Raw genomic sequence first — 15,267 nt, 5'->3', positions numbered from 1 at the left:
GGCGTAGTCAGCACCAAGGAACTCACAATGGAAAGGACATGACATCATTGCGCCTTTGGTGTGGTGTGGTCATCCTAGATCCGAATCTTTATCTTAACGACTCTCGGCAATGGATATCTCTGCTCTTACATCGATGAAGAACGTAGTGAAATGCAATACTTGGTGTGAATTATAGAATCCCATGAACCATCGAGTCTTTGAACGTAAGTTATTCCCTAGGCCATCGAGCTGAGGGCACGCTTGCCTGGGCGTCACGCATCATGTCGCCCCACCTCCTTTACCCCTTGTTGTGGTGGTGCAGAGCAAAGATTGGCCACCCGTGTCTCTGTTCGAGGTGCGGTCAGCCCAAAGTCAAGGGCTCCTTGTGTGGCAAGCGTCACGATGAGTGGTGGGTCGAGCCACTTTGCCATTGTTCAGACGTCGTGTGCGTGTTCTGCTCCCATTGGGCTCTGGTGACCCGGATTGCCCTTCAATGGCATTTCGACTGCGACCCTAGGTCAGGCGGGGCTACCCGTTGAGTTTAAGCATATCAATAAGAGAAGGACAAGAAACTTACGAGGATTCCCTTAGTAATGGCGAGCGAACCTGGAAGAGCCCAGCTTGAGAATTGGGCGGCTTTGTCGTTTGAATTGTAGTCTGTAGAAGCGTACTCAGTGGCGGACCGGGCCCAAGTCCCCTAGAAGGGGGTACCGAAGAGGGTGAGAGCCCCGTCATGTCTAGACCCTATCATACCACAAGGTGTTGTCGACGAGTCGGGTTGTTTGGGAATGTAGCCCCAATTGGGCGGTAAATTTTGTCCAAGGCTAAATATGGGTGAGAGACCGATAGCGAACAAGTACCGTGAGGGAAAGATGAAAAGGACTTTGAAAAGAGAGTCAAAGAGTGCTTGAAATGTTTAGGAGGGAAGCGGATGGGGGCTGGCGATGCATCTCGATCGGATGCAGAACGGTTAATAGTCGGTCCACCGCTCGACTCGGGGCGTGGACCGATGTGGATTGTGGCGGCGTCCCAAGCTCGGGTTATAGTGTTATACCTGAGGAGATGTCGTGGCTGTGATCATGGTAGGCAGCGTGTGCCTCGATGGCGTACTTATTGGCAACTGCATGCTCCCAGCATCGGCCTGTCGGGCTCCCCATTCGACCTGTCTTGAAACATGGACCAAGGAGTGATATGTGTGCGAGTCAACGGGCGAGTAAAACCCGTAAGGCGTAAGGAAGCTGACTGGTGGGATCCCATTGTGGGTTGCACCGTCGGCCGACCTTGATCTTCTGTGAAGGGTTCGAGTGAGAGCATACCTGTCGGGACCCGAAAGATGGTGAACTATGCCTGAGCGGGGCAAAGCCAGAGGAAACTCTGGTGGAGGCCCGCAGTGATACTAATCGAACCGTCTAGTAGCTAGTTCCCTCTAAAGTTTCACTCAGGATAGCTGGAGCCCGTGGGCAAGTTCTGTCTGGTAAAGCCAATGATTAGAGGCATCGAGGGCGCAATGCCCTCGACCTATTCTCAAACTTTAAATAGGTAGGATTGCGTGGCTGCTTTTTTAAGCCACACCATGGAATCGAGAGCTCCAAGTGGGCCATTTTTGGTAAGCAAAACTGGTAATGCAGGATGAACCGGAAGCCGGGTTACGATGCTGGATTGCATGCTAACCTAGAATCCTCAAAGGGTGTTGGTCGATTAAGATAGCAGGACGGTGGTCATAGAAGTCAAAATCCGCTAAGGAGTGTGTAACAACTCACCTGTCGAATAAACTAGCCCCGAAAATGGATGGCGCTAAAGCACGGAACCTATACCCGGCCGTCAGGGCAACTGATAGGCCCCGATGAGTAGGAGGGCACGGCGGTCACCGTAAAACCTGAGGCGTGAACCCGAGCGGAGTGGCCATCGGTGCAGATCTTAGTGCTAGTAGCAAATATTCAAATGGAAACTTTGAAGCCCGAAGAGGGGAAAGGTTCCTTATGAACGGCACTTGCACATGGGTTAGTCGATCCTAAGGGACGGGGGAAGCCCGTCAAAGAGTGTGTACGCACGCGTGCTCCAAAAGGGAATCGGGTTAAAATTCCCAAACTGGGACAGGGCGGTTGACGGCAACGTTAGGAAGTCCAGAGATGTCGACAGGGGCCTCAGGAAGAGTTATCTTTTCTGTTTAATAGCCTGCCCACCCTGGAAACGGCTCAGTCGGAGGTAGAGTCCAACGGATGGAAGAGCACCGCATGTCATGTGGTGTCCGATGCACCCGCGGCAGCCCTTAAAAATCCCAAGGACCGAGTGCCGACCACGCCCAGTCGTACTCATAACCGCATCAGGTCTCCAAGGTGAACAACCTCTGGTCGATGGAACAATGTAGGCAAGGGAAGTCGACAAAATGGATCCGTAACCTCGGGAAAAGTATTACCTCTGAGGGCTAGGCATGAGGGTCCCAGTCCCGAACCCGTTGGCTATCGACGGACTGCTTGAGCTGCTTTCACGGTGAGAGCGGGTCACCACGTGCCAATCGGGGGAGGACTAGGAATGGCTCCCTAGGGGGCCTTCCCCGGGCGTCGAACAGTCAACTCAGAACTGGTACAAACAAGGGGAATCCGACTGTTTAATTAAAACAAAGCATTGCGATGGTCCCTGTGGATGCTCGCGTAATGTGATTTCTGCCTAGTGCTTTGATTGTCAAAGTGAAGAAATTCAACCAAGCGCGGGTAAACGGCGGGAGTAACTATGACTCTCTTAAGGTAGCCAAATGCCTCGTCATCTAATTAGTGACACGCATGAATGGATTAACGAGATTCCCACTGTCCTTGTCTACTATCTAGCAAAACCACAGCCAAGGGAACGGGCTTGGTAGAATCAACGGGGAAAGAAGACCCTATTGAGCTTGACTCTAGTCCGACTTTGTGAAATAACTTGAGAGGTGTAGGATAAGTGGGAGCTGGAAATGGCGCAAGTGAAATACCACTACTTTTAATGTTATTTTACTTACTCCGTGAGTCGGAGGCGGGGCTCTGCCCCTCCTTTTGGACCCAAGGCCTGCCTCGGTGGGGTGATCTGGGTGGAGGACACTGTCAGGTGGGGAGTTTGGTTGGGGTGGCACATCCGTTAAAAGATAACGTAGGTGTCCTAAGATGAGCTCAACGAGAACAGAAATCTCATGTGGAACAAAAGGGTAAAAGCTCGTTTGATTCTGATTTCCAGTACGAATACGAATCGTGAAAGCGTGGCCTATCGATCCTTTAGACCTTCAGAATTTGAAGCTAGAGGTGTCAAAAATTTACCAAAGGGATAACTGGCTTGTGGCAGCCAAGCGTTCATAGCGACATTGCTTTTTGATCCTTCAATGTCAGCTCTTCCTATCAATGAGAAGCAGAATTCGCCAAGTGTTGGATTGTTCACCCACCAATAGGGAACGTGAGCTGGGTTTAAACCATCGTGAGATAGGTTAGTTTTACCCTACTGATGACAGTGTCGCGATAGTAATTCAACCTAGTACGAGAGGAACCATTGATTCACACAATTGGTCATCACGCTTGGTTGAAAAGCCAGTGGCACGAAGCTACCGTGTGCCAGATTATGACTGAACGCCTCTAAGTCATAATCCAGGCTAAAGAAGCGACGCCAGAGCCCGTTGCCCGCTTGTCGACCCGTAGTAGGGGACTTTCGACCCCTAGAGGCACATGTCGTCAGCCAAGCCCCCGTAGTGGGCGTGTTGTGTGGGCTACCTTGAAGTGTAATTCCTGTCGGGCGATGGGTCGAATCCTTTGCAGACGACTTAAATACGCGATGGGGTATTGTAAGTGGCAGAGTGGCCTTGCTACCATGATCCACTGAGATTCGGCCCGTATCACATCGATTCGTCCCCCCATCTTTTTCCCCTTTTCTTTCCCCCCACACCCTCCTGAGGCTAGGATTGTCCACGCGTGGCCCCAGGTATGCCCCTAAGTGTTAACTGCCCCAATGGTTGCCTGAGTATGGTTATTCATGTTGCCTAAGTGAAGTGTGCCTATGCGTGCACATTGAGTGCCACTAAGTGTACACGTTGTCACGACCTGCCCAACAAAGGCCCATGGACTTAGGCCATTGGGCTAAGTAAGGTCCAAGTTTTAGAGTTTTCTACAAAGGTGTAGCAACTCTAGATAATTTTATTGTAGATATTTCTAGAAGATATCGGAGGTATTTTGGGAGAGATTTCTAGAGTTCTCGACTAAGAAGTTGGGAAGCTTCTAGTTTCCTCCCCGACCATTGGATGGAGGACGTTTGTAAATATCTTAGCCATCCATTGTAACTTGGGGTGCCAACAAATAGGTGTTGCCTTATTTGGCAAAGACACTCACCAAGGACCAACCAAGAGTGTTCAACCGAGCAAGTGAGTTCTCAAGCCTTATACGCAAGAGCTCTCTAGTGCAATACAAGTTCATTCTTCTCAAACTCACTCTTGTGTTCGCTTCTTCTCTTCCCAAGTCCCTTAAGGAGGGTGGTTAGGCTGATTTAGTGCTAGTGGGAGTGCTAAGAGCCGGCGCGGTCTCTTAGAAAGGTCTAAGGCCATGACAGTTGTGGGGTCAGAGCTTTGGTTGCGAGGGAGCCAAGCTTGTGGGATAGAAGACAGGCGAGCTAAAACTGTGGAATAGAGACCAACACCTACACAAGTAAGCAATGAAGGAGCGAACGCAAGTCCGTTGACTTTGGCGTCACTATGGGGCCTCGATTAGCTCGAGGGGAGCAAGTATTGGCCGCGGCAAAGTGGTGCCTGAATGTCGCAGAGCAAAGTGGGGAGGAGCTTAAAGGCCATGTGGAAAAGTGGGGAGGAGCTTGATGGCCAGATGGGGGAGCTCAAGGGGTCCCTACAAGGTGCTCTCAACACTATAGTAAGTAACTAAGAGGAGATGGTTGCCACCTTCAAGGCTCAATTATGCAAAGGAGTTGGATAAGGTGGAAGCTCGTATTGGAGAAGAAGTATGGGAAGAGTAGGAGGATAGCGGCGAGGGAAGCCACTACCTCTCATGACATGTCGAAAGGAGAGGCACAAAGGCACAAGCGTGATAAGAGGAATTGGTTCAAGCCTAGAGACAAGTGATTCCTATGTGATGAGCTATATTGGTTTAGGGATCGCCCCAGGAGGAAAGCTCTTAGTGCCCTATTGGAGGAAGTGGGCCAAGAGGAAGAGCCACCTTGCATGGGGTCCCCAATTCAGTGTGGTGCCACTAGAGCCGAGATAGGGGTCAAGGCCCTTAACCCTCAAAAGGGGTTGATGTGTGCAAAAGTGTGCATCGATGGCAAGCCCACACAGGCGAAGGTAGATACAGGAGCCACACATAACCTTGCCTTGATGGAGGAGGCAAAGGAACTCGGGCCAAGGGCGTCCTAAGGCTATCAACTCCAAAGAATGCCCCATACGTAATGTTGCTCGAGGGGTCGAGATGAACCTTGGGACTAAAGGATTTCTCCAACACCATCCAGGGGCTAGGTGCTTACTTGCCCTTGGACAGGAGGGCAAGACAAGGAAAATTTGGGAGCAAGCCATCCATGCCAAGAAAGAAGAAGATGCAAATGAGAGAACATAGACAACTAGATGACATTGTAGGAGGCTTAAGTTATGTGACTACAACAAGAACACCAATAGGCATTACTCCTTGCACAAGGGAGGCTAACTTGGTTGCTGATCCAATCATCCAGAGACACAAACTATCTCCTTACGTGGAGTATTTAGTCAAGTGGAAGGGGCGACCAGAGAGTGAGACGAGATGGGAGACAACTGGCATGCTAAGACGACTCGTGAATAAAAGTACCACAAGGAGGTTGCGATGAGGGCATCGCAGATTTAGGTGCGAGAGAGTGTCACGACCTGCCCAACATAGGCCCACGGGCCTAGCTCACCAAGCCCATGGACTTAGGTCATTGGGCTAAGTAAGGTCCAAGTTCTAGAGTTTTCTACAAATGTGTAGTAACAATTGATATTTTATTGTAGATATTTGTAGAAGATATTCACAGGAGATATTCTGGGAGAGATTTCTAGAGCTCCGTTAAGGAGGTGGGAAGCTTCTAGTTTCCTCCCCAACTGTTGGATGGAGGACATTTGTAAATATCTTAGCCATCTATTGTAACTTAGGATAGGTGTTGCCTCATTTGGCAAAGGCACTCACCAAGGACCAACCAAGAGTGTTCAACAAAGTAAGTGAGTTCTCAAGCCTTATACTCAAGAGTTCTCTAGTGCTATACAAGTTCATTCTTCTCAAACTCACTCTTGTGTTCACTTCTTCTCTTCCCTAGTTCCTTAGGGAGAATGGTTAGGCTGACTTAGCGCTAGTGGAAGTGCTAAGTGCCAACACTGTTGCTTAGAAAGGTCTAAAGCAGTGACAACGTGCTCTTGAATGACCCAAGTGTGTGCCTACGTGTGCCCCCAAGTGTTGACTACGTGTGCCCACGTGTACACTATGAATGGCCGGACAACACCCGAAGTGTTGACTACATGTGCACAATGAATGGCTCAAGTGTTGCCTAACTATGCCCATGCATGCCCACAACTATTGCCTAACTGTGCACTTAAGTGTTCCTGTGCATGCTCTTGAATGCCCTAAGTGTCGCCTTAAATGTGCCTATACATGCCCGCAGGTGTTGAATAAGTGTGTCTACGCATGCACCCAAGTGTAGCCCAAGTGTCGCCTAATTGTGCTCTTGATTGCCGCAAGTGTGCACATGTACGTGCCCATGACAATGCCGACGTGTGCCCCCTATGGGTGCCTAAGTGCATATGAAGGCAGTGCATAAGACGCCAGTACCGCACGCAGGGCCGCATAATGTGCATGCATGGTGGCAAGCATGGCTGCGCTATAGAGCGAAAGGCAGCTGGCATAGATGCACAAGGTGTAGGCATCACTGCGGGCAAGGTTGCACTAGCGTACGCAAGGTTGCTGGCATCGAGGCAGGCTGCCGCGCACATGGATGCGGGCGTGGCTACAATACCGCACACATGGTTGCACGTAACCTCAGGCACGGTTGCGGGTAAGGCTCCACTATCGCTAGCAGGGTTGCAGGCTAACGTGCGATATGGCTGGGGGTAAGGGTGCACACCTCGCGTAAGGTGGCAGGCAACAATGCACATTGCTGCGGGAAATGGTGCTCAACCACACGCAAGGTACACGTTGGCATGGCCGCATATGGCTACGGGCAATAGTGCAGGCAGCGCGCGCTGGGCTGCTACTCGTGCCACACGTCCACGAACATGGCTGCGACCACAGCTGCACAAGCCTCGTAGATGGTTTCATGCATGGCCGCACATACCTCACGAAAGTTTGCAGGCATGGCACACATGACACGTAGATGGATGCATAGCCACGCCCAAGGTTACGTTCCACGCCGCACATGCTACGTGTTTGGCTACACTAATGGGCGCAAGGTTGCTGGCATGGCCGCACATGCCGTGCCCCTGGCTGCCCTACCACTAGTAAGGTTGCATGCTGATACGGCCAAATTGATTGCCCCATAGGGTAAGGACACGTGTCGCCCACCTGATAGAGGCTATAAGGACTCCGAATCCGTGAACAGCGTAAAGAGAATATTCCCCACGAAGGGGATAGGATGTATCCGAGTAGAACTCGAAAAGGAAAGGAGGCGGATCCGAGGAGAACTCCTCCAAGGAAAAGAGAAACCCTAAACCCTAAGGGCTATAAGAGAGGACTGGAGAGGAGGAAAAAGGTAAGCATTAAAACCCACACCATTACTCCTGTAAAAAAACTATGCGGCCGATCTCTAACTTAAGCATTGGAGGACTAACCCTGGATAAAGCTTCGGGCCTTTGCCTTCTGTGCTTGTGCAAGATCAGCTCATATGGATTTTTAGTAGCAACAGATTGGCACCGTCCATGGGAAATGACAGTAATGGTGGGGAGAACCTACAATCATAAGAAGATAAGAGCAGCATCGAACATGAACATGGGGGAGGAGGAACCTTCAGGAGGGCTCCCTCCCTCGATGAAAATTGGACGAGAAAGGGGAAATGATGACCGGGAAGGTTTCGTGAGGTACCAACGTTCGGCTGAATATTCGGTGTGCAGAGATAGTAATCCTCCACCTCCTCCTGGAGCGCAGGAATATGTGACAAGGGAGCAGTTTGAAGCCCTCCAGGACAAATATGACCGAATGGCCGAGGTAATGAAGGAGGTCTCCAAAGCTGTCTCTTAGAAGATCGACAGAGCACTGCGAGGCCCCCATATCCAGCCTGAGAGAGCTCGAGACGAGGATCGGAATAGTACAGGATCTCTCGATCGAAGCCATCGTGACCAGGAGACAGAGGCACCTCACATTGCAACTGAACCTCACCTTCCTCGCTACAGCCTTCACCGTTGGCGTCGGCAACCTCGATGGCTGTTGGGGCTACCTCAACACACTCTTCTTCGAAGATGAGCTCGCTGTCCTCGAAAGAGACCTCTAGGTAGTGCTCGAGGACCCAGTCTCGGACCTCAATAGCGCCCATTGTGAACCCAGGGGTGATGGCGCATTTGACCTCCTCCCAAAAACCCTCAAAGGCCCTATACATCTCAGCCCCTCGGGTCTCAGCCTCTTGAACCCTTGTCGTTATCTACGCCTTCAGCTCCACAAGCTTCTGATTGCATTCTTGGCGAGTACGAAGAAGGTCCGCTTCCAGGTGCTCCACTTTCTCGAGGAGAACCGAACGCTCATTCTCCAGGACTAACTTCTCGCGTTCGGAAGCCTCGAGGTCTCGGGCCATGGCTTCGGCCCGGATCACCAGCTGACCCACTTGGTTTTGGGCCTGCATAAGATACAAATGGACAGTACGTTGCAATGATCATAATTGGAAGACCAAAGCTTACTCCTGCCATGAAGATGCAGGTGCTAGTTATCATGGCCGTCGTCCCTTGTCGTTATGCTTCGACGGCATCTCGGGGGAGGCTGCCCTTCAGTACCAGCTCACAAACGACACGGCCTACGTACGGGGTGTCATCTTCTTTAACCGACCACTAAGGGACGAAGCCAACCTCAACCCTAACATTCCCAGCCCTCGGGCTTCTGAAGTCTGTCACGGGGGAGGAGTCTCGGGCAGACAAGCTATGGCCCTGGGCGGCGAGGGCCTGGACCGCTTTGGTACTGGGTCCTTCGGCCTTGGACCTTTTCTTCGATGGGGGAGCTTTGGAGGAGGGAGGACCCTTCTTCTTCCCTTTCCTCTTTAGCCCCTACTGCTGCTGCGCATCACGCACCCTGGGCTCCCTTAGTTGGACTTGCCTCTTCATAGCTGCAGCCCTAGCCTCGACCCTAGAGATTTGTACTGCATGAAGACAAAAGGAGTTAGTATGAAACACAAGTACCTGAGGCAAATAAACTTGGGCTGGCCTAAGACTCACCCGGGCTAAGCTCAAATCTGAATAAAATGGCATCGGACTTAAGGCTGTTGGACTCAATCGGAGGGCAGATGTCTTGATGCTTCGCCATCGCCATCGACACCGCGTCTGTCCCAAGAAGGGCAGGAGCGGAGTTCACCATCCTCAGATCGGGGATATCCCAGACGGTACCGAAGGGCACCCCCTCGGACGACATCACAAAGAAGAATTTCTCCTTCCACCCATGGATCGACGTTGGGTAACCGTTCAGCAGCCGAAGGTCTTTCCGAGGGTTGAAGCAGTACTAGCCTGAAAGCCCCTTGCAGGCCTGAAGAAGGAAGCAATTGACGAAGAGAGGGAGTGTAATATCCCGCTTCTTAAACCCGGTCTGATTTCGCGATTGAACCGGTTTAACCATGCAGGAACGGAGCCAGAGGATATTAGAGCAGGTTCCTTATGGGCTATGATGGCACGGGTGACCTTAAATACCGGCTGGCCCGACAAGTCCGAGCCAGTGCCAGAAGATACTGAAGTGCCCAAACCGTGTACGTGCACCTACCATAAGGCTATGTACGGATAAAACAGGTATTATAACCGTATTTTAAGGTATATACGTATGCTACATCGTATGCCTGGGGTGGGGTTCGTGCCGAGGTCCGAACCTGGTCAAAATCCCAAGTTTTGGCTCTCAGGCGGGTATAACAGGTGGGTACACCCACCCACCTGAGTGACCCATCCAACACTATTCACTTAAGTAAGAATAGTATATAAAGCTTTATGATTTCTTTTCTTTCCATTTATTACCCTCGTACGTTTGGTGAGAAAAGTAAAGAGGAGAGAGAAAAGAAAGGGAAGAAGAAAGGAAGAGGAAGAAAGGAAGGATTTCAGTGGCGCCGAAGCTAGATCTTGCCATTCCGGTGCCGGGAGAGTAATCTTCGACTCTAGATCTACAGTTGGAGGTAAGAAAAGTTGGGTTTTATGAACATTCGCCATACCCAAGCTTTAAACTCTTGATTCGAGTATGGTTTCTTGAGATCTTGTAAATACCCTTTGAAATGATGAATCTAAGGTTTAATAGATGATTTATGTGTTGATCTTGAAGTATTTGAAGAGATATTGACAAGGTAGAAGAAGCATTGTGAGTTGGAAGTGATTTGAAGGGTTTGAAGTCATTGTTGGGCAAAGAAGGTAAGATGGCTTTCCCTCACTTGAATCTAACTTAGATCTAGGTTAGAACCTTCCTATAGGACCTTGAAGGTGTGAAGAATGGGTGGGGAAAAGCCCCATTTGATTCCCCAAAGGATGGAGAAAATGGAGAAGAAACATAGTCATTCCCGCCAAAACCGGTGGGTGCAACCTGCGGGTACCTACCCGCCTGAGAGTACCCACCTGAGAAGGCAGGGGTCCCTGGCCAAACCGGCAGGTACAACCGGCGGGTATAACCGGCGGGTACCTACCCGCCGGTCATAACCGGTGGGTATAACCGGCGGGTAGACAGCCCACCTGTCTTACCCACCTGTTTGGCCCTGAAGGTGATCCGTATGTCCGATCGAACCCAAATCAGACGTGTGACCTTCTTTTGACGTTCTAAACACGATTTTGAAATCGGATTTCATTAATTTCGATTCTAAAATGGTGAAGTACTAACCCCTCTCAATTATGTTAGGTTCACCGAATCCTACCCGTTTCGCTCCGGATCTCACTCGTACCGAACGGGAGTCCTTGTACGCAACAAGTAAGTGGAGAGAGGACGTTTGGCCTTGTTTCAAGGCATTTGTTTGGAATTCATATAACTATATCTAATCTAGTCATGTCATCATGAATATGCTATATAGATTAGTCATTCCACACATTGATGTGCATATATGCTATGTTTACTTTTCAAATGCAAATTGAATGAGATGTTATATGTTGAATGTGGACATCATGGTACATAATGCATTGATAGACTAGATGTCGTGGTCAGCTTGGAAACGAATGCATTGGTGGCCCGTGGTATGGGACACGGAGGCACTATGCAGTCGTACTATTATCATATAGGAGCATGCGGTATTAGGATTCTCACCATCCCGTGCTACGACCCTTCCCAACAGGGGTTAAGGTGTTGGGTTGCCATTTGGGGGGAAGCAGGGGTCGCGGTTGTCGGACACTGTGGCGGTTAGGCATTATGCCCGGCGAGTTATGTAGGACAGTTGGCAACCCCGGTGGTACATTCAAGAGGGCCAATCGTACTACTTTTAAATTGCTGGATTCAGCACCTTTATTTCAGTTATTTACATTTCTGTTGAGAGCCGGTGGACGGCATTGTCTTTACTTTTTCGAGTACTCACGGTGGGCCTTCTCCAACAGCCCTATGGGCGTATCGCGGGAGGGAGTTCACGGCTCGTACCCGGAGTATACGCGCACTGTGGTTGTAGTAGCACTTAAACCAAAGACTTAGTAATGTTGTTTAGGTGGATGTGAATTAAAATGAATAGCATGGCATGTAGTGCATATGATGTGTTGTGATGTGTGGACTGTTGTGTGTGGTCCACCTCTCTACTTACTGGGCTAGTGAGCTCATTCCACGTGTGCACCCCCTTTTTAGATGATTTTGTAGGTCAAATATCTGAGGAGCATGGGGTGGGTCCCACAGTCGAGTTTCCTGAAGAGGACTGGTGGACCCCTGAGGAGTTTGAGCACGGCGTAGACTGCTCTTGCGAGAGCTGTGCTGCGGGACAGCAGTTCTGAGGCCGATCCGAGCTCCACCTTGGAGGCCGTGCTGAGCTCCACTTCCGAGGCCGAGCTGAGCTCTTCTACATGATGCCGAGCTGGGCACAACCCCTGGTGCCGAGCTGAGCTCCAGCCTTGAAACCGAGCCGAGCTGTGTACTCTGATGTTTTTGATGATTTTCCTGTATATACTTGATATTTGAATTTTATTCTTTTTGTGTATATATCATGCCTTCGGGCCCAAATGTATATAATTATTGTATCACCATTTGGGTATCAAGTATATGGGAATTATTTACAGGTAAAATTTAGTCTTCCACTGATCTGACGAATTGATGTTAGTGTATGAATGCTGTGGTGGAATACAGTATCTGATGATCCTGGCAGGTTTGGGTTAACCGGTGTTAACTCGGTCACCGCTCCGGTTCAATGTGAACGGGGTGTGATAGGGAGGGAGAGAGGCCTCTGGCGCCTAGAGAAAATGACGACGAAGCTAAGCATCTATCGCCATCCGTTCGATGTCAGTTGGGTCGGACAAATTCCATAGTGCCAAAACACCCGGGCGAAGAAAGGATGAAAGGGAAGCCAAAGGCTGGCCTTAAACTCCTCCTTATATAGGCACAGCTCTTCAGAGTTCTAATAGCTGGCTCGGTCACTCGATTTTAGAAGTTGGAGCTCGAAAGCATCCGAGATACTGAAGGAGGCCCTTAGCTCCCCCAGCTCCAGCTCATCCATGGTGGAGATGATGTGCAAGGCCTCCACCTCGAGGGGGTCCTGGGTCTGGGCTCGGGATTCAAGCACCCTCTCCCTAAATTCCTCACCATTTGAGCCACCTTCAGACCCAGACGATGAGGCCGCGGACGATGAGTCAAGAGAAGAGGGCGAATCGGGGGAAGAGTTCGAGGACATCCCTCAGACCCCCCTGGACTCCGATACCTATGGTGAGACTTTGTCCTCTCAGAGGATGAGGGACTGTACCCGGATGAAGAAGACAAGGTACTTACTTTTGGTGAAGATGAAGCGCTAAAGGAAAAGGGACACCTAGACCGAAGGAAGGCTCTCCGAGGGAAAAAAAAAAGTGGCCCACAAATGGACCCCCACACTTTATAAATAGAAGAAAAATGGTACGACTGCCCGATTATTAATGGCGCCATCATGTCACCAATTACCACCCCTCGAGATCTGTGCCAAAGAGGACCTGACCAAAGGTCCTCACCTCGGTTGGGAGCTCAGGTTAAGGCCGAGAGGACCTGACCAAAGGTCCCTACCTCAGTTGGGAGCTCAGGCTGAGGCCAAGCTGACCTGACTGAAGGTCTTAACCTCGGTTGGGAGCTCAGGCCAAAGTTGAGCAGACTAGACCGAAGGTCACAACCTCGGTTGGGTGCTCAGACCAAGGCCTAGTAGACCTGACCGAAGGTCACAGCCTCAGTTGGGAGCTCAGGCCAAGGCCAAGTAGACCTGACTGAAGGTCCATACCTCAATTGGAAGCTCAGGCCAAGGTCGAGCGGACCTGACCAAAGGTCCTCACCTCTGTTGGGGGCTCAGGCAAAGCTGAGCGGACCTGACCGAAGGTCACAACCTCGGTTGGGAGCTCAGGTCAAGGTCGAGCGGATCTGACCGAAGATCCCTACCTCGGTTGGGAGCTCAGGCCAAGGCTAAGCTAACTTGACTGAAGGTCTTAACCTTGATTGGGAGCTCAGGCCAAAGCTGAACGGACTAGACCGAAGGTCACAACCTCGGTTGGGAGCTCAGGCCAAGGCCGAGCAGACTAGACCGAAGGTCACAACCTCGGTTAGGAGCTCAGGCCAAGGCTGAGCGGACCTGACCTAAGGTCACAACCTCAGTTGGGAGCTCAAGCCAAGGCCGAGCGGACATGACCGAAGGTCCATACCTTGATTGGGAGCTCAAGCCAAGGTCAAGAGGACCTGACCAAAGGTCCTCACCTCAGTTGGGGGCTGAGGCCAAAACTGAGTGGACCTGACCAAAGGTCCCTACCTCGGTTGGGAGCTCAGGCCAAAGCCAAGCGAACCTGACCAAAGGTCACAACCTCGGTTAGGAGCTCAAGCCAAAGCCGAACGGACCTGATCGAAGGTCACAACCTCGGTTGGGAGCTCAGGCCAAGGCCGAGCGCACCTGATCGAAGGTCCATACCTCGATTAGGAGCACAGGCCGAGGCTGAGCTGATCTGATTGAAGGTCTTAACCTTGGTTGGGAGCTCTAGCCAAGGCCAAGCGGACCTAACCGAAGGTCACAACCTTGGTTAGGAGCTCAGGCTAAGGCCGAGCAGACCTAGCCGAAGGTCCCTACCTCGGTTGGGAGCTCAGGCCGAGCTGACCTGACCAAAGGTCTTGGTCTCAAGCAAGACTATGGTTGAAGCCGAAGGAATAAGGCCGAAGGGACGCATTAAAAAAAAATTATGATGAAAAACTTAGTTACTCCCACAGGAAAATCCTCCTGGTGAGAGTAAGGGGGCTCCTGATACGGCCAAATTGATGGCCCATAGGGCAAGGACATATGTCGGCCACCTGGACTCATGTCACCCACTTGATAGAGGCTGCAAGGACTCTGACTCCATCAACCCCGTAAAGAGAATATTTCCCACGAAGGGGTTAGGACGTATCCGAGTAGGACTCAAAAAGGAAAGGAGGCGGACCCGAGGAAGACTCCTCTAATGAAAAGAGAAACCCTAAACCCTAAGGGCTATAAAAGAGGGCTAGAGAGGAGGAAAAAGGTAAGTATCAAAACCCACACTATTGCTCATGTAAAAAAACTGTGCAGTCGATCTCTAACTTGAGCGTCGGAGGACTAACCCCGGACAAAGCTTTGGGCCTCTGCCTTCTGTGCTTGTGCAGGATCAGCTCATATGGATTTTTGGCAGCAACATGTGCGTTGCTCCACACCACCCCCCAGGTCTCATGCATGGCTGCATGTGCCAAGCCCATCACTGCCTCGCCACGCGCTTGGTTTTGGGATTTACCGAAAGTGCCACGCATGAGGTTGCAAGCACGGCTGCACCACCACGCGTAAGGTTGCATTGCGTGGTTGCACATGCATCACCCATGGCTACACTACCATGCGCAAGTTCACACTCTTGGCCTCCCATGCGTCAATCATGACGGCTGGCATGGCCGCACAAGCCACAGGCATTTGAGCACATGGCGCGTGCAAGGTTGCACGCATTGCTGAACTTTCGTGCCCACATCTATAGTCCACCATGCACATAACCATATGAACATGGCT

General features: G+C 50.9%; 2 non-coding genes across 2 annotated transcripts; both read left to right on the top strand.

Moving 5' to 3' along the window:
- Positions 1–98: 98 nt before the first annotated feature.
- LOC122090196 lies at positions 99–254 on the top strand. The gene has a single exon (XR_006143439.1). It is a non-coding gene; the product is annotated as a 5.8S ribosomal RNA (ribosomal RNA).
- Positions 255–487: 233 nt separating this feature from the next.
- Positions 488–3,843, top strand: LOC122090391. The gene has a single exon (XR_006143617.1). It is a non-coding gene; the product is annotated as a 28S ribosomal RNA (ribosomal RNA).
- The last annotated feature ends 11,424 nt before the right edge of the window (positions 3,844–15,267 follow it).

This window comes from Macadamia integrifolia, chromosome 9, assembly GCF_013358625.1.
Source record: "Macadamia integrifolia cultivar HAES 741 chromosome 9, SCU_Mint_v3, whole genome shotgun sequence".
Classification (NCBI taxonomy): domain Eukaryota; kingdom Viridiplantae; phylum Streptophyta; class Magnoliopsida; order Proteales; family Proteaceae; genus Macadamia; species Macadamia integrifolia.
This window is presented reverse-complemented; position numbering and strand designations above follow the sequence as displayed.